We start from the raw sequence: 23,652 nt of genomic DNA on the forward strand, positions 1-23,652 counted from the left end.
CGTGGCACATTGAATAATCACGTTTATATTTCTTTCATTCTTATCGTTAAAACGTGTACTTGAAAGATAACTCTTTTTCTGGATGATATCTTTTAATATCTTCAATCAGAAATTTACTACTTTTAAATGTATGATTTAGGGAGTCAGTTGCCATTTAAATGGTTCGATTGTGGCGACTCTTCGCTACCTATTCATAAGTATGTGTTAAAAATTGCATAACGTATACGTCTTGGGATTTCTGCAGAGTTTGAATTTACTGCTTTTGTGCGGAACGGAGGTATATCATTTCTGTGCAGAACGTGAACTCGCGATTTCTGTAGAATACGATCCTTGATTTTTGAAGAAGGCTGACCTAGGATTTTCCGGTTTGTCTGAATGTACAGTTTCTCCGGACAGAAAGATTTATGAACAACGGGGACGTACCATTACCGTGGAAGGTTGCTTCATAATTTCTATAAAAGAGGTCCTATTATTATTAAATTCCTATAAAACTTTGATCCAAGCTTCTCCGCGAGATCGGGATATACGATTCCGACAGACTTCGTGTCTACAATTATCACAGATTTACAAGTTCTACGAAAGTCAAATCCCAAGACACCTATTGTAGACGTATCTCCGAGGATTCTCCTCTGAAATCTCGATCTACGCTTTCCGCAAAATAGAAGTCTACGTCTCCTGTAAAGCGGAATGCAGTTTGCGAAATGCGACGATTCATGGCTTCCGTGGAAATGAGACTCGATATTAGAATGTGCAAGGCGTCTCGTTTATCGCGGTAATTCTCCATATTTGCGCTGTTTTCTTATAGTTTGTCGTGTAATTCGCTCGTGATTAAAGCCAGTAGTCCCAAAGATGTGAAACGTTGAGAACCGTAAAAAAATGTCTAAAGTGGAAAATCGATCTGTTCTCGTTGCAACAAGGTAACCGCCTAAATCTCTCGTCTAGTTTTACCAGTTGGCCACTCGACTCTTTCGCGCGGGGGGTGGTTTGGGCGTCGTTCGGGGCGAAGTATTCGCCGGGAAGGTAACGAGCGCTCGTGACAAGCCACGCAGCTCTTTGGTGGTGTTATTGTTAATTTTCAAGTCGTACCACGGCGGCCGGGTTTCAGTCGCCGATGACGTTAAAACGACACCGCCCGCAGCAACCCTCGGCTTCGTTTACGGTCGTCGCTTAAGTCGCGAGAGGTGCCCTCGTTATCTCTAGCCGGATATGTTTACGAAGCGCGCGAACTATCTTTCATCTTGAACGCTCCCCGCCTTTTCGTCGCTTCTAGGCTTTGATTAATCTCCGCGGCGAATCACGGTCAGGTTTGATTATACCTGATTTAAATTCCGTCAGACACGCTCTCCCACGCTTATCAATCGAAGTGTTGAAGCAGCTATATTGGAAGATGAGAGCTTCTTTCTCTTACTGTTTCTGCGTCTGCTGATCTCTTGACTCACCTTTGCAGAGAAGTTATTCGAATTTTTAACCTCAAAAGAATATCTATAATTATTTTAATATTCTTTTCCCTTATTTCACCGACTGCAGTAACGATGCTTTCTGCCATTACGTTTCCACCCGATAACAATTCTTCACTGTCAGCGAAATATCAATGGACTGGAAGATAGTTCAGGAACAAGAGCGATTAGACCCGAGGGAGTGATAACGGAAGTACGTTTCAGCGTACGCGAACTAGAAAGCACATCAAAAGAACCACTTATAGTCGAATTAAAATCAACTGACCGCTCAAAGCTACCGATGGATTATCTCTACAATACCATTTAGCTACCACCTTATCTCTCTCGTCTCTTCGCGCAAACCTATAGACACGTGCTTCCTGTCTTTGAAACAGAGAGATAGGTTAGCGTAGCGGCGCACTCGCCACCAGAAGGCCGCCTAATCGATCCTTTGCCGCAAGCTCCCGATCCATCACCGATTCACATGCACTATGCACACGATGTCTCAAAAGTTCACGATGTTCGAGATCACGACAGATCGGAAATGAAACGTACAAAGAGAAACCTCAGAGATTCTACTCCGTACTTTCTACTATTATACAAAAGAGATACGAATCGTTTTCTGTATTTCAACATCGTTAAATTTGTCTTCCTTTATGTATCAAAATAGTGGTGAGACATTTAAAATTTTCCAAGTTTAACTTCATTTTTCTACCTGGGAAGGTACGTGTTTTTATTATTTGAAAAATATTCGATATCATTGGGATTATCTTCGGAATTACTAAAATAACTGGCAATCGTTAGTAGAAAAAACCAAGAACGTTTTGAAACGCGAAAGTTTCTTTGGTCTTCGCACACTAAATCTCTCCAGCAATTTCAAAGTTTGGGCAAGTATTTGAAGTACGACCTAATAATCGAAAAGAGACGTAGGCAAGTTATACTCTTCAATAAAAGCGTAAAGTTTTAGTTCTGCTTCCAATTCGTTTAAATGGCCAGGAGAAGACAGATTGTCTAAAGTCTAGAATCGAAACTGGTCGATGTTACATAAGACGTTCTCGTTGCTCCAAAATAATAGAAATTGTTTGAGGTTTTGTCGTTGGCAGGAAATTTAAAAAAATCATTTAATCGAAAACTTTCGCATATCGTCGCGTATAAATACGTAGAAAGAGAAGAGGGAATAATTGCATCGGGCCTGTTACGTCCAGACTATTCGTCGACGGGTTAAACGTAACTGCACGCGTCAGGTTCGTATAGCGATATCCTTTAAAGCGATCGAATAGAACAGGCGTCAAAAGCGATCGCAGTTATCATCGAATGCACGGGGCGCACTGAACGAAACAGCTTCTTTATGGAGCAGAGATTTCGAGCTATCGGCTAGCATCATCTAGATTCGTAGTCGGACCGATCGTGGCGGAAATTGGAAAACATTGGTTATCGGTCGAATCTCTCGACGATTTTACGAGCTCCGCTCGCAGGTCGAGCGTCGAACGCGAATCGACTATCACGGCGATAACATTGACAGCGTCGATGAACCCCCCTCTCGAATCCATTCATACTTGGAATTTCACTTGAACGGGCGGCCGCGTAACTTATACAATTTAATTCGATTCGGCGACGAGACCGAAATGGAATTCAGGAAATCCGCGGTCCCCGCTCGGTGATTTCGTCGCCGGGGCCGAGCGCGGCCGTGAATTTCTGCTTTGACACGGCGGTTCGCGTAATTTGTTTGGTCAATTAAAATGTAAAATAGCCATTCGCGGGAACTGAGCGTCGAAAGCATTCTCGCGCGTGAATAAACGCGGTGTAGCTTTCGTTTTAATTCGCTTTAATCGAGCAACACGCGGAACGAGATTTTCCGTGATTTTAATCTTGCGGGGTTCTCGACCCGCCTCTTCGCGGCGCCGCGACGAAACGTTTATTTTCCCGCGGTACGTTTCATTTGAATTTATATGCGCAATTATTCGCGAGGAAAAATGTGGTAACGAAATTGAATTTGTTTCGGGGCTGTTACTCCGCAAGATCCCGGGGTATACTTCCGCCGGATTTAATGGTTATCGCTTAGCCACGCTCCATTACTCGCGGTTAAACTTTTGGATGTATGCGATTGTTATTGAAAGATTACCTGAAAATGTCACGGGTTTTATTTTAGTTAAAAATCAGAAACAGGAGATTTTAGAAGTAGTCCACGTATCATTTATGTACCATCGACTCGAAATTTTATGAAAAGACGTCGAGATGGTGGTCCTTTTATAGAACGTTGCTTCTGATGAAAATAAATATTCATAGTGCCTGATTTAATTTCCGCTTTATTCGGTGTCTGATATATGTCACATTCCCAAATATGTTGATGCTCTTAACAACGGGAGCATGAAATTCTATTTCGATATTCTCCCATTTTTTTTGGCGATAACCGATCTCTCTGTAATTCAAATTTTATAACGGAAGCTATTGATCCTCAATTGATTTATTTAAATTCATTTTACTGTAGTGGTACGATTTAAACAAATTCTGTTTTATTATTTATCTTATGTTTTTGTAAATGTTTCTTTATTTCATCCAACAGGTTCGATGGGATTCGTCTGCGGTGATTGTGGCGGCCTATGAAGCTGCTTTGGTACGTTGTGCGGTAGCTATTCTTTAAATTTTCTTGTAGTATTTTTTTTTAAACTTTTATACTGTCGAAGAAGCGTCTAAATGGAAATGAGAACAAGATATAGTCTGTATTTACGTTGTCCAGCTCTGGAAAGGCCAAAGGATTTGTTCATCTTTGAGCGTGTTTCATATAAATTGTAGGTACGTTTCTGTTTTCCACGAGATTCTAATTTCGGAGGGTTTCGTTCGCATTAATTTACGGACGTTGTCCGCCGGCTGGTCCGCAAATATCGTTACATCAAATAATCTCCCCAGTCTGATGAAAATATAAAACCGTCGCCCGATGGAAACGAAATCCGATTAATCTTGAATATTAATTCGAGTCAGATTAATGTTGTCCCGCGCGCGATTCCATTTTAATCTAATTTTAATTGAATCGCGATCCGTCTAACCGCGCGCTACACCTTGCCGTGCGATTGAAGCTGCACAACAAGTTGTACGTACAATTTTCCATCTTTTTGTCTTTTTTTTTAGTAAGCGTACGCCCTTTCACGTGTACTTTTGCCGACTATTTTTCTGAAACGTCAACTGCTGCGTACTGAATTCGCTACAAAGCGGCAAACAGTACCGACGGGACAAAGCAGAGAAAACTGAAAGAAAGAGCTTTCAACGTCGCTCTAGAGATTATTCAGGCCGCTGCAGACTAAACGAGGACAAAGTAAAACCTACCTGCTATGGCACGGTAATTCGAAAGAATGTCATTTTAAATTCCTTATCGTCTCGAAATCAAGATTCATCGAAATTCGAGCATTCTTTGCCTTTTCGCCGTGTATCAGACCAAGTTACACGTTTCTCGGATTCTTATTTTCCTATTTCGTTGAACCAGCCCAAGGTAGTTTGAATATAATTCCAAGTCGAAAAATGAAAGTACACGCGTGCCCAGTTTCGTTAAAATTAACGACCACGTTTCTTTGCTGGTAGATTCTGGGCCAATTAAATTCCCCAGGGCATATTTCAATTTTTATCCGTAGTATCGAAGGGTTAAGGGATATTACTATCCCAAGGCAATAAAAATCTATCTGGCCAGCGAGGCGGAGGGATCGATGGAGCGAAGGTTCTTTCGGTGGCATCGATTCGACATCGACGACGAGTCGAGCCAATTACGAGCGATCCGCATCGCCTTGGGTATATTATCGAATGGCCTCTGAAAAGTTAGCTTTCCATCTCTTCTATTTCGCGCAGTGGCGCCTGCTTCAGCTGGCCCGGAACGAAGAAGGGGCACCGGTATTTTTTCCTGGTCTCTCCTCGTCCGATGGCTCCGTGGCTGTCTCGTTCCTTTTCCGCCGGTGCACTTCTCATTCCCGATTTCCCGATCTTGGAACGGAGCGAGTTCCAGAAGCTTCGGCGGACCGTATGGTCGGATAGTTAAACGAACATCCGAAGAAGGTGGCGAAGGAGATTGGAAGGAGGAAAGTTGGGCAACTTTCGGCCGACGAGTCTAATCGTCGAAGTCCTCCTCGGTTTACCCGGGCCGAAGTCGAGCCTGATTTATGACGCAAGAACGAACGAACGAACTGCTCCCGGTCGGTTTGCTTTCCTTTCCGCTGATCGATAGATCGGAACGAATTATCAACGTCGATCCCCGGGAACCCCGGGATTGGGTCTCGGGAATCTTCGACGAGAGGCGATGCTCGTCGCCCGAGTTGGAAATATTCTCGTTCGGTTTCCATTTTGGGACGATTCGTGCGCGATCCGTGGCTCGGAAGATTTCACCCTCGAACGACTCGCGACGCGAATTTTCGAGATGAATGGCGGGGAAGTCTTTTCACGGAAGCCTACGGGCCGGGGCGTCTATTCAAATTCGTTCGACTCCTGTTTTGGAAAATGGCGGGGCACGACGGCGCGCTTAGAACGAGTAATTAATGAAGTTCGGTTTCGCCTGTGTCGCTGGTTTATTTTAAAGTTGCCCTCCCCGACGTTTCGTGCTCGGGCTGTCGCGAAAGTGGTTCAAACTGCGGATTTCAATCTCCCGAACGCGAATTCTGATTTCCAACGGGAATCGTTTCGCGACGGGGACACGACCTGCCCCTCCCGGTCTCTCAATTTACGTAACTCGTCGGTGGTTCTGCGAGTTACGGATATGAACGGCCGCGAACTACTCTTCAATCGGCTCGTCACATCCCGCGCGGCGCCAATCAACCGGAGTCCCTCGGTTGGATACGAAAAATTTTACCGAACACCGTTCGAACGAGAAAGCCCCCGCTATGGGAATTCGGGAGCTAGTCGCGCGATTAGAAAGACGAAATGTTCAATTTACGAATCGTGTCTGGGGCTCGTTTCAACGCATTCACTGCCATGTCAAAATCGTACAATATTCTGCAAGACCAAAATTTCAACTTTAGTCCATTCTAAATTATAACCTCAATTTTGGAAGACATCGTTGTACAAAATAAACCATGAACCGTTTCCCATAGCGAAGCTTGTTTTCGAAACGCGGCGCTAATATTTGATTAAATACGTTTGAACGATCGTCGGAAACAGAGGGAATCTTTTCGATGGAGCATCGTGTTTCTTCGATGATTCTGCCAATCCTGTTGACCCATTTCCATCGCAAGATCACTGATCCTGTACGCAAAGCGGAAAAAGTCCGACGAGCCCTCGCAACAGCGCGCAGCTATCGAAATAGCCGTGACGTTTTATAAAAGCAATCGTTAATTCGTATTCAAAACAGATCACGGGTATATCGCAGCCGCTTCGTGCTTTCGCGATGATCCGGCTAATCTTGCTGACCCGACTGAGGTATCCGCTTATACGCCGCGAGAGAGACCGAGTGTTAGGCGCACGAAAGAGGGAGAAAGGATGAGATAGGACGGTACACTCCTCGTTTCCCATATTATCTCCGCGCCGGTTTGGTCTACGTTGGACACGATCCCGTAACTCATATCACCATGTGTCACCGGCTTAATCTAATTCACGATCGTTGCCCGTCGTAACTCACATGAGAATAATTGCTCGATCGATATTTCGGCCGCGATGCCGTACATCACGCCGCCGTCTCGACGTTCGCGTTCAACCTCGTCGCTATCTTTCGTTGGATGGACGCGCCGGGAGACTTGGGCTGCTTCACCGGGTACACGTGACTTGTCAAACGTTCGAATATATTGACTGGAAAGACACGCAATGTGTGCCGTTTCAATCGAACCGTAATAGCTTTCAGTCTCGCGGCGTGCCGCAGAAACTTTCGATATAAAGTTGGCTAGGTATGCCGAAGGCAGAGGCACGGCGATGGTAGGGGCAAGAATGTTTCATCCTGGCTCTGATGGAGAATTTGTCGGTGAGACTACCCGGCAGATCCTGTCGTAGACGTCAGGGTACTCGACGGTCGAGGATCTATACAGGATTATTTTAGAAACTGGGGCACAAGCCTTCTTTTCTAACCGAAGATACGGAAGATCGATAGACGTACCCTTTTTGTAATCGTTGATCTCGCGTTAATGCATTCACGCAATAATATATGCCCACAGAGACTGTTTCTTCGTGTTCCACCGGACTATCGTATTTTATTGAAACATTCGCGAATACGTGTATTCGATAACAGCGGTCGAACATGCGCTGGCGCAGGAGTCAACGTATTATTCCCAGTAGGAAGAAAACGTAGCAGAACGGCGTCATTCTAATATTTACGATGCGATGCAGGCCACGCGGACGCGCAGTTTCGATAGCGTTCGTTGAACCGATCGATCCCACGGACACGTTGTATTTCAAATTAATGAAACCGATGTTCGTTTCAAAACAAAACCGATAAGGAGTCCTAACGAATTACTCCCAGCGGCGGGCATTTTTATCCGGCGACCATTGCGCAGCGAACCGACGAGCGTCGACGCCACCGAGCGAATTTCGCCCGTCGAAACGGAAGCATCTTCCTCGAATTAATTAGACATTAACGAGAAAGGCTCCCCCTCCCCGGGGAGGGGAACGATAATGCGAAGGAACGAGTGGTTATTGTTCGAGTGGCCTCTCGTCGGTGTTCTTGGGAAAACTTTGATTTTAGATAAATTCGCTTCTATTCGGAGTCAGTCGATCGAGCCTGTATCGGAAGTAACGAGGTTAAGAACGAAACTTCGCTTCGGGGATGGAAGAGCAAGAGTCCCCATCGGTTTTAATGAGCGGTGAATCCGCCTGTCCTATAATTGAAGCGATGTTGCGAGCGCAAATTGCAGCGAGCCGCCGCCGATGAGCAAAGCGGGAAAATCTATGGAGAGGGCAGAAAAGCAGCCAGCTGAAAACTTCTCGAGTGGCCGAGTACTCGAAACTTGACAGAAAGTTCAAGCATTCCGCGCTTCTCGAACCGTCGTTTTTTCCCCCCCTCCTCCATTTTTCCTACCCTTTAAGCGTACGAGCGGAATTTTTCTTGCGTTCCTCTTCTTTTTCCGCGGCGGATGTTGGCGCGTGCGTGCCGTTTCGCGCTCGCCGAAAACTATCCGGCAACTTGTTTCAACGCCGCAGCGCCGCGCGCCGGTCTCGCTCGCTCGACTTTTTCCGGGCTCTTGGTTTTTCCAAACTCGCGTTTAAGCTGATCGTTGATCCCTTCCGGAAGAAATACTGGAACGATCGAGGTTAAAAGGCTTGTAAGGGGGAACGATCATTGCAGGTTACAACGAGCCGCGTTCGTATCGGGGCATTGTCGGCGAGGTGTCGCAGTAAAAGCGATTTATCGCCCCGTGTTCCCTATAGTTTTGTAAGAAACGGGCTTTACATTTGTTACGATGTCGTTTGTTGCCGTTAATGTGCCGTTGAATGTTTAGATCCCAGATTTACCGCGAAGGAATATAACATTCGCGAGCATATCGTACGGTATTACACGCCCGGTTTGCTTTTGCTGGTTTAATTTTTACGTTGTGCCATTTGTCACCGGTTGTAACTAGTTTCTTGGTTAGTCGTGTCTCCGAGGATCGATTAAAGAATATAAAGTTTAAAATATTCGAAGAAACGCACTGCTGGTCCCTGCGATCAGCTTTCGTCAGGAAGGTATATTTTCTAATAGAAATGAAGCGACGACCAACTCGCGAAATGAATTATCGTAGATCATATACCGCGCGGACGTCGGTGCAAAAGCGACGGGGGCGGTATGAGTGGTTGCAGCGTGACAACACAGTGGCATATACGACTGATTAAATTGGCGCTCGTCCTGAGTGTGTTCGGAATGCGTACACGGCAGTTCATGCGGGAAAACGTCCTGGCAACACAGGCTATTCGTCACAATCAATCAGCGCGAGAAGCCTGTCGACTAGGGCAAAAAAATGTGCACTCCAATATACTTTCGAGCGACCGGCGTACAGGAACGTCATGACCGGTGTTTATTTCGCTTTGGAAGACGCGAAAGCAAATTTTCGACCGGGGTATCGTAGTCGTTCGCATTGTTTCCGCTCCGATTTCCAAAAGTGCGTCTCCTCAAATTTGATCTCTGATACCAAAAATGCCGATAGCAACAAAACGTCCACGGCTTTTCCTGAGTTATTCCACGTGAAATCTATCATTTTTCGCGATCGTTGGTAAAAATTTTGTTGAAATCGACACTCCGTGTAGTCCAAGTAAAATTGGGGGAGGCTTGTGTCATCGTTTTGCTGGGTTTGAAATACAGGACGTTGAATTTTGCAACGTTTGCCTGTACGAACGAACAAATTGTTAATGTTTCGTAACGTTATTTTGAAAATATTCGCGTGCTTTGAAAAATAGGTAATTCCTCCGTGTACCGTACGCATTAAACCGTAATGTTAAGTCGGAGTGCACTTTGAATCGTACATTTCGTACCATCGAATCCCCCATTTGCTGCGGCTCGAAATAACGGATTACCATCGGCTGATCCCTTGTGGAAAATGTGGAATCATTAATACGCGCCGGTGAGTGGCGCCTAAGCGTTAACTACATTTTCGTAATCCCAGAGTCGTTAATATGCATCTTCGAATTAACGGATGAATATTACCGATGATGATTTCTATTCCTGCGAGCGTCAGCTATTTCGGTAATTAAGCTAAGAAAGGACTCGACGGTCTAGACATTTCAATCGGGTTTCCCAGCAGACGGGAATCGCGAATTTAAATAACTCCTCGCGAATATTATCGGCTAATTTCCTCGCTCACGTTAATTTACAGAAATGCTTCTTGCTCTTGTAATATTTTCCATTCCTTTTTAGTTTCTATTTGCCGACTTTATTCGCCAAACGAGAAAGAAAAACGTAAAATGTGTATAAAGGAACTGTACCAAGCAAGGCGAGAGTGCGAAGTTTGGTGCATAAAGCTATTTTACAACGGAAACCGTGTTAATCCTAACTTACAACCCAGCATAAACATAAGGCGAACAAAAGGATTCTTCTAAGTACAAGGAGAAAACGATAATGTAGTATTATGGGGTATGGAAGAAAATAAAAGAAGGGGCTGTATGTTTGCTGGGGATGTAAATATGTATGGAAGAGAATTAAAACGTAGAGGTTTATTAAAGTTGGAAATCGATTTGGGGAAACTTGACAATCCCGAAAAGGGACATTGTTTCGTAAATGAAGAAAATCGTTTCTCTTTTTCACTTATCTTTTGCACACAGGTATTTTTGACTTTAATTAAACTAACGAATATTGTATTCCCAAAGTGAGAAGAAGGGAAGATTAATCTTGGCAGAAATTGATGAGTCGTATTGGGTTACATATTTCAGTCAGCTTCGAAAATCCTACGACTGAGCAAAAAATTCTCGACACTTTCCACGTTCATTTTATAGATGGTACCACATTATTCTTAACCCGGGACTGATCTTTCTTTCTCCCTGCATAAATGAAGAATTTACTATATCGTGTAATTGTATCCGGTGTAAATAGTAACGTAAATTTAGACGACAATTATCGGTGAACCACTCTGTATGACCGATAAACGTTTGTAATATTAAATTGAGAAGACAAAAATTCCACGACCCGGATAACTTTGTTAAATGGAACAGCCCCGGCAGAATCAAATATTCAGGCTGAAATTCTGGTCCAGGAATCCCAATCGATCGATGCCGTTTCTTTCTATATTAACAACGAACAGCGTAACGTAGCAACTGTTCGTGCGTGTATGCATACATATGTAAACACAATTCGAGCTTCTGTCGATAATGCAAGGTAGCCACGATTACAATATCTCTACCACAAAATTAATGCGGTGAAGCCGCGTTGAAACGGTGAGTTGCACCGAGGTGATGAGGGAACGGAACTTCTTGTTCAGCGATGGTTATCGAACTGAATACCGGGAATTAAATTGAAACCTAACTAGGCCGGTTGAAAAGTACCAAGGCGTGTAACTTTACAGTCGGCGATTCCGCGAGTGGAAATGAAAATTCAATTGGTACCGATAAATTGCAACAGTCTTAGCAAATACGAATCAAAGTTCGGTCTTCGGAATACAAAATTAACTCGAAAATTAAATCTAGCTTCGCGTTCCAACGATGACCCCAAACTAGAAGACAGAAACGTTGGTCCATCGAGTCGAACGAAGTTTTGTCGTTAGGCTCAATTTTTGCAGCCCGCCATATTTAATTACGCAGAGTGTTTTACGTCACGTTTAAATTTTTTACCGTATTTATCGTATTTAAAAGATTATTCCCAGTGATGTTAACGGCGGTAATAATACGAAGTATCCATTTTTTGAAAGATTTCCAGAGTTGCGTAAAAAATGGACGCAGCTCGCGAATATATCACATAACTCTCGGGCTGATGCATCTCGCGAAACGAGAAAGCATCGGCGAAGCCTACGATCCGCTTAAAAAAATTTTATTCCCGTCGAATTATCGAATAGAACGAAACTATTAATACGGGAGCTGATGTGTTGTGCGTCCGTACGGCGCGAACGTGGAAGCGGCACACGTCGAACAATGGTAATCGGCGCGCATAAGCGGCGAATAAGCTGAAAAGGATTTTACCGGCCCCGGGAATTATTTATTATTACGGATTACGGCCGCTCTCGTCGACTGTTAAACAAAACGAAAGCCATAATGGGGAGTACGCTGTATGATGGAATATCCCATCGGTCCGAACGGACAGCGCGCATTAAATCCGCTGGCAATCTTCGCGCATGCAACTTGCAGCGGTCGTTCGGGCTTCGACAGCTGTAATCTTGCATTTGGAATTGCTCGTCAAATCGCGATCGCCGGTCGCCACGGGAAACGAGCTGAAATTAACGGTCTAGCCGCCCCCCTCCACCCGCTCGCATAATTAAACAACGCTCGATAGAAACGGCAAATTTTTCTGTCCTTCCCTATGTCCCTTTTTTCCATTTCCGGCTGGGATTCTACGGTTAGTCGCACAAATCCTCCACCGGACGATTTTCTGTCGCGGATCGTGTTTAACTTTTTGCAAGTCAAATTGTAAAAATCTTGATTTGAAAAAGTGTTAATTTGGACCGCAAAACCGATATTCGTAAATATGGCAAATTGAAGTTTTATATTTGCACAATATCTATTCCTAAACGTCTTGTTATATGAGATGGGTACCTCGTTTTTACAAATCTATGGTCGAAATATTAATATCGATAGTGTAGAATCTCGGCTTCCCAGCAGCGCGAAATCCTTTTGAACGATTATCACGGCTGAAAGTCCAAGGCCTGCCGGTTCGAGGCCGAAGAAATATAAACCCGTGGCGGTGATGACACCCGATCACCAATCGGAGCACCGAATTTGACCATATTCGAGGCATTACTGTATCAGCGCGAACAAAGCCAGTCGTTCAAGCACCAATCGATCGGTCGTGCTCGAGGAATTCCTGGTCGTTATTTCCTCTGCCTTTGCATCCTTTGACGAGGCACACTGGGTGCGTCTTTGATATCAAAGTCGTTCGAGTGGTGACCCTCGTGCTAACGATACGTCGAACCTGATCGAGATCGGTGCTCGCGATCAGGTTGACACGCGCACCCAGTGCCTCGTTTCGTACGTGCAACGGTGGCCACGGTGTGCACGGGAACAAGCGTTCGATCAATATCCTGCCATCGTGCTTCTATATCTATGCTCCAAAAATTCGCGCGATATTACAGGAGCTACGTGGCGCGGTGTAAAAATTCCCCAAGGAACCGCGCCGGCCGCACTCGTCGCGCTTGATTTCTCGCCGGTTTTGTTGCGTTCTCGAACCTGCCGTGGCGAATTCAATTCGCTTCGGGGGAAACTTTGGCGAACGTCCTTCGGGCTGCCCGACATTATTTTCCGATCTCGCGGTTACATCGTCCACGGTTCCGAGAGTTCGTCGAAAATTTCGTTCGACGCTGTCACTGGCCCAGACCGCCATTAGAAACGAAGGAATATGTATCTGTGCCATTTATTTATTTAATTGTCAGTCTTACAGAACGAAATATCCTTTGGTACGAGATAAAATGACGTGTCACAATTATATTCTTGATCGAGGAAGCCGTTGAGATGACCGAAATCGTGGCGAGATCGCAAGAATATGATATTAGTTAATGAATTACGGTTTCAACATCGTGGAATAATGTCTGGCACACTTTAATGGAAACGTTTTAACCGTGGGTTAGGCAAAGGTGTAACAGTTGGGGGAATTCTGGATTTCGGTTTCATTGAAATCTGCGCGGAGCGTGGATGAAATTTCATCCAGGCTGGTTCTTCTGGCGCGGATCCTCGCGTGCCATTGACGCAAAACTCGGCCAGGATTTACATTCTACGGACGACAGGACGCCGAACGCATCCGTGATGGGATTGAGTATTTAATTAGGACAATCGAAGAGAAAGATAATTGAATTCCAGAGTCGGTCCTCTGAAACAGCGAGGGAAGCCTCATTCATTTTCAACCGGTTGGCAACCCATCTCTTAATTTTCCGGATTACCGGGCAATATGTGAACGCATCCATATGCGGATTTTACACGTCGTTCGGATATTTTGCCCCCCAAGTGTTGCCGAACGAACATTTTTTACTACCCCGAGAGTCGTTCGGACGATAATTCACTGGCCAGCGAATTCTTTCGATCGATTAATATTATTATTGCAAAGGAAAATATTCGAAACGTTCGCTTTCCAATTTTTTGATTTTTCAAGCTTTCAATTTGTTCGTCGCGCTCGCGTGTATTTTATTTCAATTTATCTTGAAAGTATTCAGGACGTTATAAAAAAAACATGGGTTCGATAAAAAAGAGTTTGAAACTTTTCACATTTTTATTAGCACTGTAATTTCTTTAATGAAACTCGTTTTATATTATTTTAGGGGGTTGTATTATTCTCTGTAGAGAAAGATTCAATTCTCTTTCGCGTAAGACGTAACTCTTAGAGGAAGATGGAATTTACCAAACTGCGATTTGGCTAGGTTTCCAGTGCATTATGAGAGAGAGTATTAAAGGATCAGGGTTCCGATTGTACGACAACATACATCGAATCTATTTTCCTTTGGTCGATTTTCAGGCGTATCCGGCACTTTTCTTCTGCCTTTGCGCGGCGTCTCTTTTTTGGTTCGATTTAATGCCGGCCTGCCAGATATTTGGAATAAAATGAGCAGGAACGTGAAATCGGCGGCTGGTTCATGTACATAGGTATTGATGTTCGTATTGGAAAACGATTCAGGATCCAAGATGAAAACCGTCGGGCGCATCCTGGCCCACAGTCACCTGGAAGAGTCACCCGGAGAAAAATATCACCGGGTCTGAGCGATATTTGGCATCGACGGAAATAAGAAGGACGCTTCCGTTCGTTTCGTATGCCCGGCCATGTGTTGCGTTATTAAACCGGCTGGCTGAACGATGAGATCATTCTTTTGTCTGCGCGTATCTTCGTTGCAACGAAATTACCTCGTTACGATATATTAACGCTCGTAAACGTGCCTCTTAATTTCTTACATCCATTCCCGCCATTGTAATTTCATTTCATTTGACTTGCTCGATTTATTCAATGTTGGCTCGACGGCTTGCTTTATTGAAACGTTCTATTAAAAATAATTACATCAAACGTCTTGTCTCTTAGACTTTCTACATAAAATATTAAATATCTCTCAGATTTTATTTTATTTCTCGTCTCTCGTCGCGAACGTCTCATTAAATTTGTTGTTTCGATTTTGTAACTTCGACTATTCTCAATTCCAATCGACCATACGTTCTACCAAAGAAATAACAGTAACGGCAGGAAGCACAGTGTCAAAAGCCTGTAATCGAACTACCCGAGATAAGTTTTAACAGTTTGCGTTGAAATCGAGTGCTCGTGGATTTCGAACGAATTTAACAACGCCGGAAGCCGTTTATATTCTAGCGAGTCCAAACAGTGGAATCAGATTTCGGGTTGGAAAAAGTTTCCGTAAATATTTTTGCCGCCGTCGAGAGAGCTGGCAACGGTTATCGCGCTCTGAAAAGCCAGCAAATTTCCGAGCATCCCGTTTTCTGGACAAGAAAAACACTGGAATATACAGAAATCAGGTCAATCCGCGCATTGAGTGTACTATGAAAAATATTTCGGCCACACAAAATTCTCCTTCGACGAAAACGCGTCTATAAGATATTAGGCATTACACGATAAAGCAGTCGACACGGACTATATCGATAACCTACTTCTTCGGAACAATATCTCGCATCGAACACGAATGTTCAAATGCTTTTAGTTACTTGTATAATAGTCGTAAATCGCCGTGTAGGGTATAATTTTCTCGCTAACGTTCGCATAACTTGGTCAGCGTTGTTTCGTATCAGAAGACTCGCGTTTCGTAAATCGTCCACTGGCGAGATGTGTTCCTGGGCCAAGCTGGAATGAGAAACGGCTATGTGTGGGGATAGCAGGTGCAGAATACTCGGACGAGAGAACGAGGAAGCAAAGTCCAGTGGCGGCGGCGTTCTCTCCAGGTACCACTTACCTGGAATCACATTGTACGCGATTCGTGCAGCGTCTAGCTGTTCCTTTTAATCGTATTACGCTCCTCCATACTTTGAACCGGTCGAAAATTAAATTAACCAATCCGGAGGTTCGCTTTGAAACGGTAACTTCGCTTCGAAAAGAGCGCAAACGAGGAGGCACTTGCTGACGCGTCTGGCTGGAACGACAGTTCGTTTCAACCTGAAAAACCTTGGTGAATTTTCTCGATTTTCGCGGATAAGGGAGCGGAGGGGACGTTAATCATATTATTCCCTACGATTTGTAAAGATTCCTCCGTGTCTTGCGTTGCTTGAAACTTTCTCATAAATCCTTTTTTTGCAGGGGTATATTATTGTCAATATCGTTGGTTAGTTAAGTAAAGTAAAGAGTATTCTTGGTTTGAAATGGTACAGTAGATTCAGTTGATCGAACAGGTACAGCGTGGAAACCAGTGATAGATCAAGTAGAATATATCAGTTTTTAGTCGGGCAAGTGGAACGTATCTGTTTTCGGTCGGACAAGTAGTCAGAATCATATTTGGCCAGACGCGCGGGATTTAATTCGCCTTCTGTCGAACGAATGGAGTTGTGTTAATGATCAGGCGAGGGCAGTGATACTATAGAAGAATAATTTTCAAATAATTAAGAAAATATTCGAAACTGTAAGCGCACTTTTTTTGATAGGGATTGCTTTCTTATCGTATTGTTCTGAGGGTTTTGTTGGCAACGGTGTGTAACTCTATTGCAGGGAAAAAGAGAACATAGTGGCGGATTAAGGGCAACGTGGTACTACAAGAAAGTAGAATGTGGACAACGTCGAGCAATTTTGTCTCACGAAGACCAACTGTAACGTCTGTAGCAATCCGATTTAGACGGAAAGCCCTTTTCGTTCCTCTGAATACTTCGCTTTTATACCGTAATCTGTATTTATAATTCACGTTTAAATATTACTGTTCCTACTTTTCTCTTCTTCTCCCTTATAATTTCACCGAGTATATGCATTGTTAGCGTAGTAAAGATGTATTATATAAAAGGCAAGATGGGGACATTAGAGAGAGTGTGTTAGGACAATGGATCCGGCTGCATGTTTAAGCGATATGTAGGTCAGCATCGTTTACGAATTCGAAATTGAACGAGAAAGAAAAGCAATATCCATCGATCGCGAATATAACAGAGCGAGGTGGTAAACACGAATAGAGGGAAGGTTGATCAAAAATGCATAAAAGGTTGGAGGAAGGAGCGGGGAGCGTGTAAGGTGAAACAAATAAGGTTGGCTAACGCGGGTTTAGTAGAGGCGATATTTTTTCCCCTTTACCCTTCCAGGGACATTATTCGAAGTAGAAAAAGCTCCGAGGCGGTGTATATATCAGCACGAGCCGGCCTGTACACGCCTTTATCTCGAAGTATTTCGCGCGAGTAGATAGCTGGCATCCTATATAGGGAATCGTGACTTCGTTTTAAATTCTCCCGGCGCGGGGGTAACGTCGTTTCGAAGAGAAATCGCCCTTTGCACCGACAATAAGGAACGGAGGGCCGGAGAAGGGCTCGAGTACGCGACGGAGAAAAGGAACTCGAGCTGGTATGGGTGCACGTTTCGCGAACACACGGCTCGCGATACCTCGATCGATTTCATCTACCGTTTTTTGGGCCGATTTACGACCTAAAACTTTATGTTCCGCGGACGCAACTGGCTTTGGCGAAAAGATTGCTGTACAAATTTCTTAAATGCCTCACAAATTTTTATGAAGCCATGTAATATTTTTTATTAAAAGCTTGGATGTATTCTTTTAATTTTTAATAATTACATCAGTTTCAAGTTCGTTGCGTCCGACACAACTGTGTTTCGTATACGTGACAATTAGAATACCGTTAAAACGTTGCTGGTTATCCAGCATGAGAATCTCCTACACGAACGTGTAAATCTCGATCGGTGGCAGGTTCTCCCGCGAGGGAACGACCGTCGTTGTTCGTGTATCATTTCGAATTCCTGCCAGTACGGGAACGTGATCACCGAGAATATATACAAGCCCGGCGGTCCACGGAAATCCAGGTCGCCTTATGATCAGACTGGACCTTCGAAGAATCTTATCGAGCTACGTGGAGGTCCGTGAATCGGGTAGGGTCGGGAGGGTGGTCTTGGAACTGGCGACGTCCACGGGAAGGAAGGCGTCGAGGCGTAAGTGGATGGCGAGGCTGGGAGGGCCGAAAGGAGAACTTAAACGCGAATAGCGTCGAATAGGCGGCACTCGTCCGGTGCTTCGAACCGTTCCGCCGATTTAATAACGTAAATTGTGCGCGGCTACCTTTAGCAGTTTCGTCACGAATTTTTCTAAAGCACACTATTGAGTGTTCGAACTCCTGCCGGGAATACAGAGATCTCTCCTTGCAGCCCAGTGCCGTCAGCTACGTCCCACCGGGCCCTCCGCCTCGCGTACCCTCGAGACGTATTCCTACTCCTCTCCAAACGCGAGCAAAATAAAAGCCGCTCGATGAAAAGGTTTGCAATTCTCAAATTGTAGTTCAAGAATTCTAAGCACTTTCTCAGCGACAATTCTCTATAAACAACAGAAATCGACGAATATTTTGCTTTCGAGCAACTTGGAACTCGATCCAAAGTTTGTCGTACTTCCGCGTTAAAAAATTCCGAAAGAACGACCTACTATTCCCGAAGCCCCCGTTCTCGGTTTCCTTGCTTTTGCATTTTTCCTCCCGTCCTTTCACCGACGGTTCTTTTCTTCTCGCACCTTTCTTCGCCCATTTTCCTGATAGTTTTACTTACCTCATCCCTGTTCTATGTCTTCCGGCATTCCTGGCCGGTTGTCTATGCGCTGCTTCCGGTAACGCCGGCGTTCTTTTCGCGCGGGTAACGCGAGGCGACAGGACCGAGTCGACGAGAGCTAAACGACGAATTGCACCCCCGCGCCTACGTGACTCGCATTCGACTCCGTCCCGGCTAATGTGGCAGCCGTGAAAGCGACATGGGCTGAACTTTCATCCAGGGCTTGTAACCCGTAGGACGTTTCCGTTCCTCTTTCTTTTTCTCGGGACGTTCGGGGTCTACGGAGACGTTTCGAAGCGAGTTGCGACTGAAAGAGAATCGGATATGACGGGGACGGTTATACGATATATCGAATCCCGACGCGGAGAATTTCCTGATGGGGTTTCGGACACGGGCGCGGCTCGCAGTTGCGTTCGTAACTCGTAGAACAATAGATACTCCGGGAAGTGGAACTTCTCTCTGATAAAGAGGAATTTAAAATTGGTTTACACGATCCCCCTTTTTTCCCGTGTTTGCCCTTATTTCCTGACGGACTCCGAGGAACATCGAGTTTCCCCTCGGTGTCGCGTTACAACGTTTCTCTTGCCTCTTTGCAAAAAGAGTTCAGGGGGTGAAGAAAGGTTAACCTCGTTCGCGTCATCGCTCGCGGAATGTGTCTTCGTCGTTCGTCGACGATATAATAACGAGAAGAGCTCGGTGCTAACGAGCTTCGATGTTCTTCGAAAAAGAGTTTGAATTATGTGGTCCGCGGATGCACCGGTCGTCGAAAGATAAATTCCAGGCCACCGTGTCATAAGCCCGGCCTTTGGAGCGCCCTGATACCACTCTTGGGCACCGTGCTGGAAACAATCGCGTTCGATTCCTGAAATTCGTACCTCGCAATTCCGGGAATCTACGGACCCGTTGCCCTGAAAGGGAAACGTTTGTCCGAGGCAATGGGGAAGTTAAACGAAAACTTTCGCGAAGCAATAGGATTTGAATCCCCGTTCCCTCGACGTTTCCTGCTTTGTACCTTTTGCCCCGCCCCAAACCCGGGGAAATTGAATAAACATCGTAGACAAATTACTGCGTTTTTCGCTTCTTCGCGGGTACGTTGATTTGTAATGGAAATGGTACAGGGCGTTCCAGCGATCGTCGCTGAGCCCCAAATGGGGCAAGTGCATCCTTATAATTAATGAATTCTCCGAGCATCGTAGGCTTCCAGTTACAAATTAGGTTAAACGAAACTCGATCTTTTTGAGATTCAATTTGATAGCTCGTATTTATTCGAGCGTGCATATTATGGTAACACAAAATGGGACGCTGCTCGCGTCAACTCGAGCGTGCACGTTTCCGGCGGTATCGTTCGCCCGAATTAATTCGAGCGTGCTCGTTAATACGACTTCGACGAGTTAATTTCCCCAGCCAAAAACTCTCGACTTCCGGGATGGCTCTGCCGTTTCTCGAACGACGAGATGAATCGTTTCGACTGTCGCGAGATTGGAAAAGACGACGAAGGGGTGCGTAAAAGAAGCGGGTTAAAGAGCGCGACAAGACTCGGAAAAGCAGACGGAATCGCGCCGTTTGAGAGGCGTCGCGGCGCGTACGGGCCAAGAATTTCCCGAGCACCTTCGTTGCTCGGTATTTGCATGTGAGTAATGAACCCCGCACGATGGGACTAAAGATGAGAGAGAACGCGACGAGGCTGGCACCCCGAAGGCGCCGGCAAACGTCGAGAAAAGGACGCCACGGCGAGACAGGCTGATATCAGCGCCCACCAGACACGATAACCTCTCATGTATGAAGCGTCGTTTAACCGGCCACTCGGGAGCCCCTTTTCTCCCTCTCGTTCTTACGTCATCGTCTCGATGACTTCCATCCTCGTTCCTCTTCCACCCCTTATTTACCTTACCCTCCCTTGCGTCTTTCCCTCTGTTTGACTCCCCTTCCGGGAGCACCACGCGCCCCTTTCCGCCGCGCTCACACTGTACTTCCATTCTCCACCTAGTTTTCCTATCCAAAGTGCACAGCTCTCGAAGAGTTTGCCGAATAAAAGGGCCCCGGAATGCTGCCCGCCCCGGAACTTCCGAAGTCAAATTGAATGGGGATGGATGCTCGTGGCCGTGATCGATTCGTGCCGAGGAAATCCAGCCACGGCGGGGCTTTATCATCGGAAGTTATTGTTGTCTCAAGTAGAAAATTCTACTTTGCGGTTACGCGGTTAGGCAATCTTTGTCGTTGGCAAAGGAGACCCCCCGCTATAGATCTATTCCTCGCGATTACGTGCTATTAAATGCAGTACAACCTAGGTTTTCTTCCGTAGGTACATACGTGGAAAAATCCGTTCTTTGAGTCTAATATAAATATTTTGCCACTGGGCTTATATAAATGGAGTAACTAGGTCTTCTTCGTATAACTATTTTCTGTGCTTTTATCTGTTTGCCTTAGGCAGTTGACACCGAGTATCGATTTGTAAAAAATAGTACATTCTTCGAGAAAGGAGAAAATAATTTTACAAGTCTTTACGTTAAGTTTCACAACTCGAGGAGTAGTACGTATAGTACAGTGTTTGTGTTTCTCGTTATATCCAACGTTTCCTTATTGCCAGTCGTCTTTAATCGTTTTCCTTTTAATTCTTTTAATTTAAGAGCCTCGCGTTCGTTTGATGGTCCAACAATTTTCACTTCAACAGCGTTCAGACTCGCCATCTATGTCGTAATAGCTGCGTTCTACTTTTCGTATCCCAGATGAGCCCCTAAAATTTGTAGGGATACCAGTTTGGAAAAAACACGCTCAGTTTACGAGCACAGCCAGACACATTAACCTTTATTTCGGATAACTACACACACACACACACACACACCACGTTCGGATTCCCACGGCTCACCTCTACTTATATTCTGAATTGCTCTCCTACTTAACTGGCATTTACAGTTTCTGTTGGGGACATGCATTGTATAATTATGTTTATTACAAAAATGTCGAAGTACCAATAACAAAAGCTGCTTGTTCGAGACTGATAATATTATATTTTTGCTTGGAATATTAGAGGAAACACGAGCAAACGTCTTAGGGTAGTTTTATTCTGTCGCGAAAAAATAAATGGCGTTCCGACGGACGATACTTTTCTTTTCGACGATGTTCAAGCAGTTTCACCTCGGTCGCAGACTTGGTCGAACTGGATGAAAAGAGGAAAACACCGGTAGAAAAGGTCACGCCAGTTTTCCCATAAAGCTGACTTTATGGAGTGAGTTGTGTCGCTCCGCGGACGTTACCGAAGTTTCCAGACTGTCGTCATAAAGCGCCATTTTCACTGCTCAGAAGTACCTAATAGAATTGCAACGTACTACGGGGAAAGTTACGATTAAAGGATAAACTGTCTTTTCCCTCTCATTGTCGAGTCGAACAAAAGAGTAGCGAAAGTACGGACGAGCAATCAATCTTCAGCGAACAAGAAAGTTTCTTTTTTTTTTCATTTAATTATTTTAAAACACTCGCTCGCGGACATTCGTCCAACTTGTTCGATTTTTGTTCGCGAAGTTAGGCTTTCACGTGAATTACACGACTCTCGAACGTTTCTTGTTTAATTTACTATTTTTCATAAAATAGCAAAGACAAAAGCAGCCATATATCGTCCAGAAATGGCGCAACGTTTCGGGTGTCCCTTAATAGGTCCATCATCCACCAAATTACGCTGGATGGCTGTGTCTCGCTTCGAAGCGTTTTCGAGCACAATGTACCGGGTGTACTTTTCACGCAATTAACTCCAAATGGCCTGGCAACCGATTATGGCCCAGGTGTGAAATATTCTTGAGCTCAAACAGAAACATAAAATATATATTCCTTCTGATATCGTTATAGGATCTATCACAATTTTAAATAATTATAACAATCTCGTTGTACGAAGAAGTAGTGATTAATTGATCAGCGTGAGAAAACATCGATAAATTCGCGGTGAATACGCAAATAACTTTTATCATCGTCGGTGTCGGCCATCAAGAACGGCCTGCATCATTATGTCAGAAGCTCGATCATGTATAAGGAAGAGGGCCGTTCATTGAACGGAGCACCAGCGAAGTACGTAACTCGAGTTTCGGCTCTGTCGAATAGCGTTGGCTCTTAAAGAGATTATTTCGAGACCCTCTACTCTGGACTGTTTGGCTAACCATAGCCTATTCCTTGAAGGGCCTCCTATTCTCTTCCTGCGTTAGCTCCTCATGCTTCATTGACTTCCATGAGCCACTCTGTCTTGTCTTTCCTGTAACGATGAATATGCTTCTCTGAGGATCGAGAACCTGCGGGTTGCCTCCTTATAGTCAATCGAAGCGCACCATGTGCAAGGTAGACGAGACTGGACGTTGTCAAAGAGTATCATTATTTAGGTTAGCATCGCGAGTAATATTACAGTGTTCACTGTGCTCAAGATTATTTTAAGTATATCGACAAAGGAAAATTATCAGTGTTGCATTACACGAAATCCCTTTCGCGAAAAGGATATGAAAGATATAGAATAAATGTACAATTGATTTAAACTCTTTGTCTTAGTTTCGAACTACGTTCTGGTCATGTTCTTTAATTGTGCAAACAAGCTGCACGTTTTGCGTGGGATCGATGGAAATATTTGCTTTGTTTTCACGAGTCATTAGAAGAATCGGATATTTTAATCATTTAAATAAAACTTTCCGATCCGCCGTAACCAGGCTAGCAGAATAAATTTAATTTAATTGAAGATCGAGCACAACTTCGGTTATTATCGTTTCGTTTACATCAAAGGAAAATTCAATCAGAGATTTATAGACGAGATTTTGCGGATGGACGAGCGTCCCAATTAAATTTCTAACTTCGCTAACAAATAATTCAATCTATCCGATCGTTTTGTTCCAGATTCGTAATATTCTTCGTTTATATATAATTATTCGTATTAGCTTTGTGACGTCTGTATCGAACCGCTATTTGTAGCGCGTATTCGAGCGCGTCGCATAATATTAACGGTTCCCCGGAATTTTGCCGTGTTTC

The 23,652-nt window shown here is 44.6% G+C and overlaps 1 protein-coding gene across 1 annotated transcript in view; it reads left to right on the forward strand.

Moving 5' to 3' along the window:
- Positions 1 to 4,000: 4,000 nt before the first annotated feature.
- LOC122395078 (discoidin domain-containing receptor 2-like) overlaps positions 4,001 to 23,652 on the forward strand; it is a 151,926-nt gene continuing 132,274 nt past the window's right edge. Inside the window, exon 1 of the mRNA XM_043392391.1 lies at positions 4,001 to 4,050. The gene's annotated coding sequence lies outside the window, so the exon portion shown is untranslated. The remainder of the gene's footprint in view (positions 4,051 to 23,652) is intronic.

Source organism: Colletes gigas, unplaced genomic scaffold, assembly GCF_013123115.1.
Source record: "Colletes gigas isolate AHSC1104 unplaced genomic scaffold, ASM1312311v1 Colletes_gigas_Sc00005, whole genome shotgun sequence".
Classification (NCBI taxonomy): Eukaryota; Metazoa; Arthropoda; class Insecta; order Hymenoptera; family Colletidae; genus Colletes; species Colletes gigas.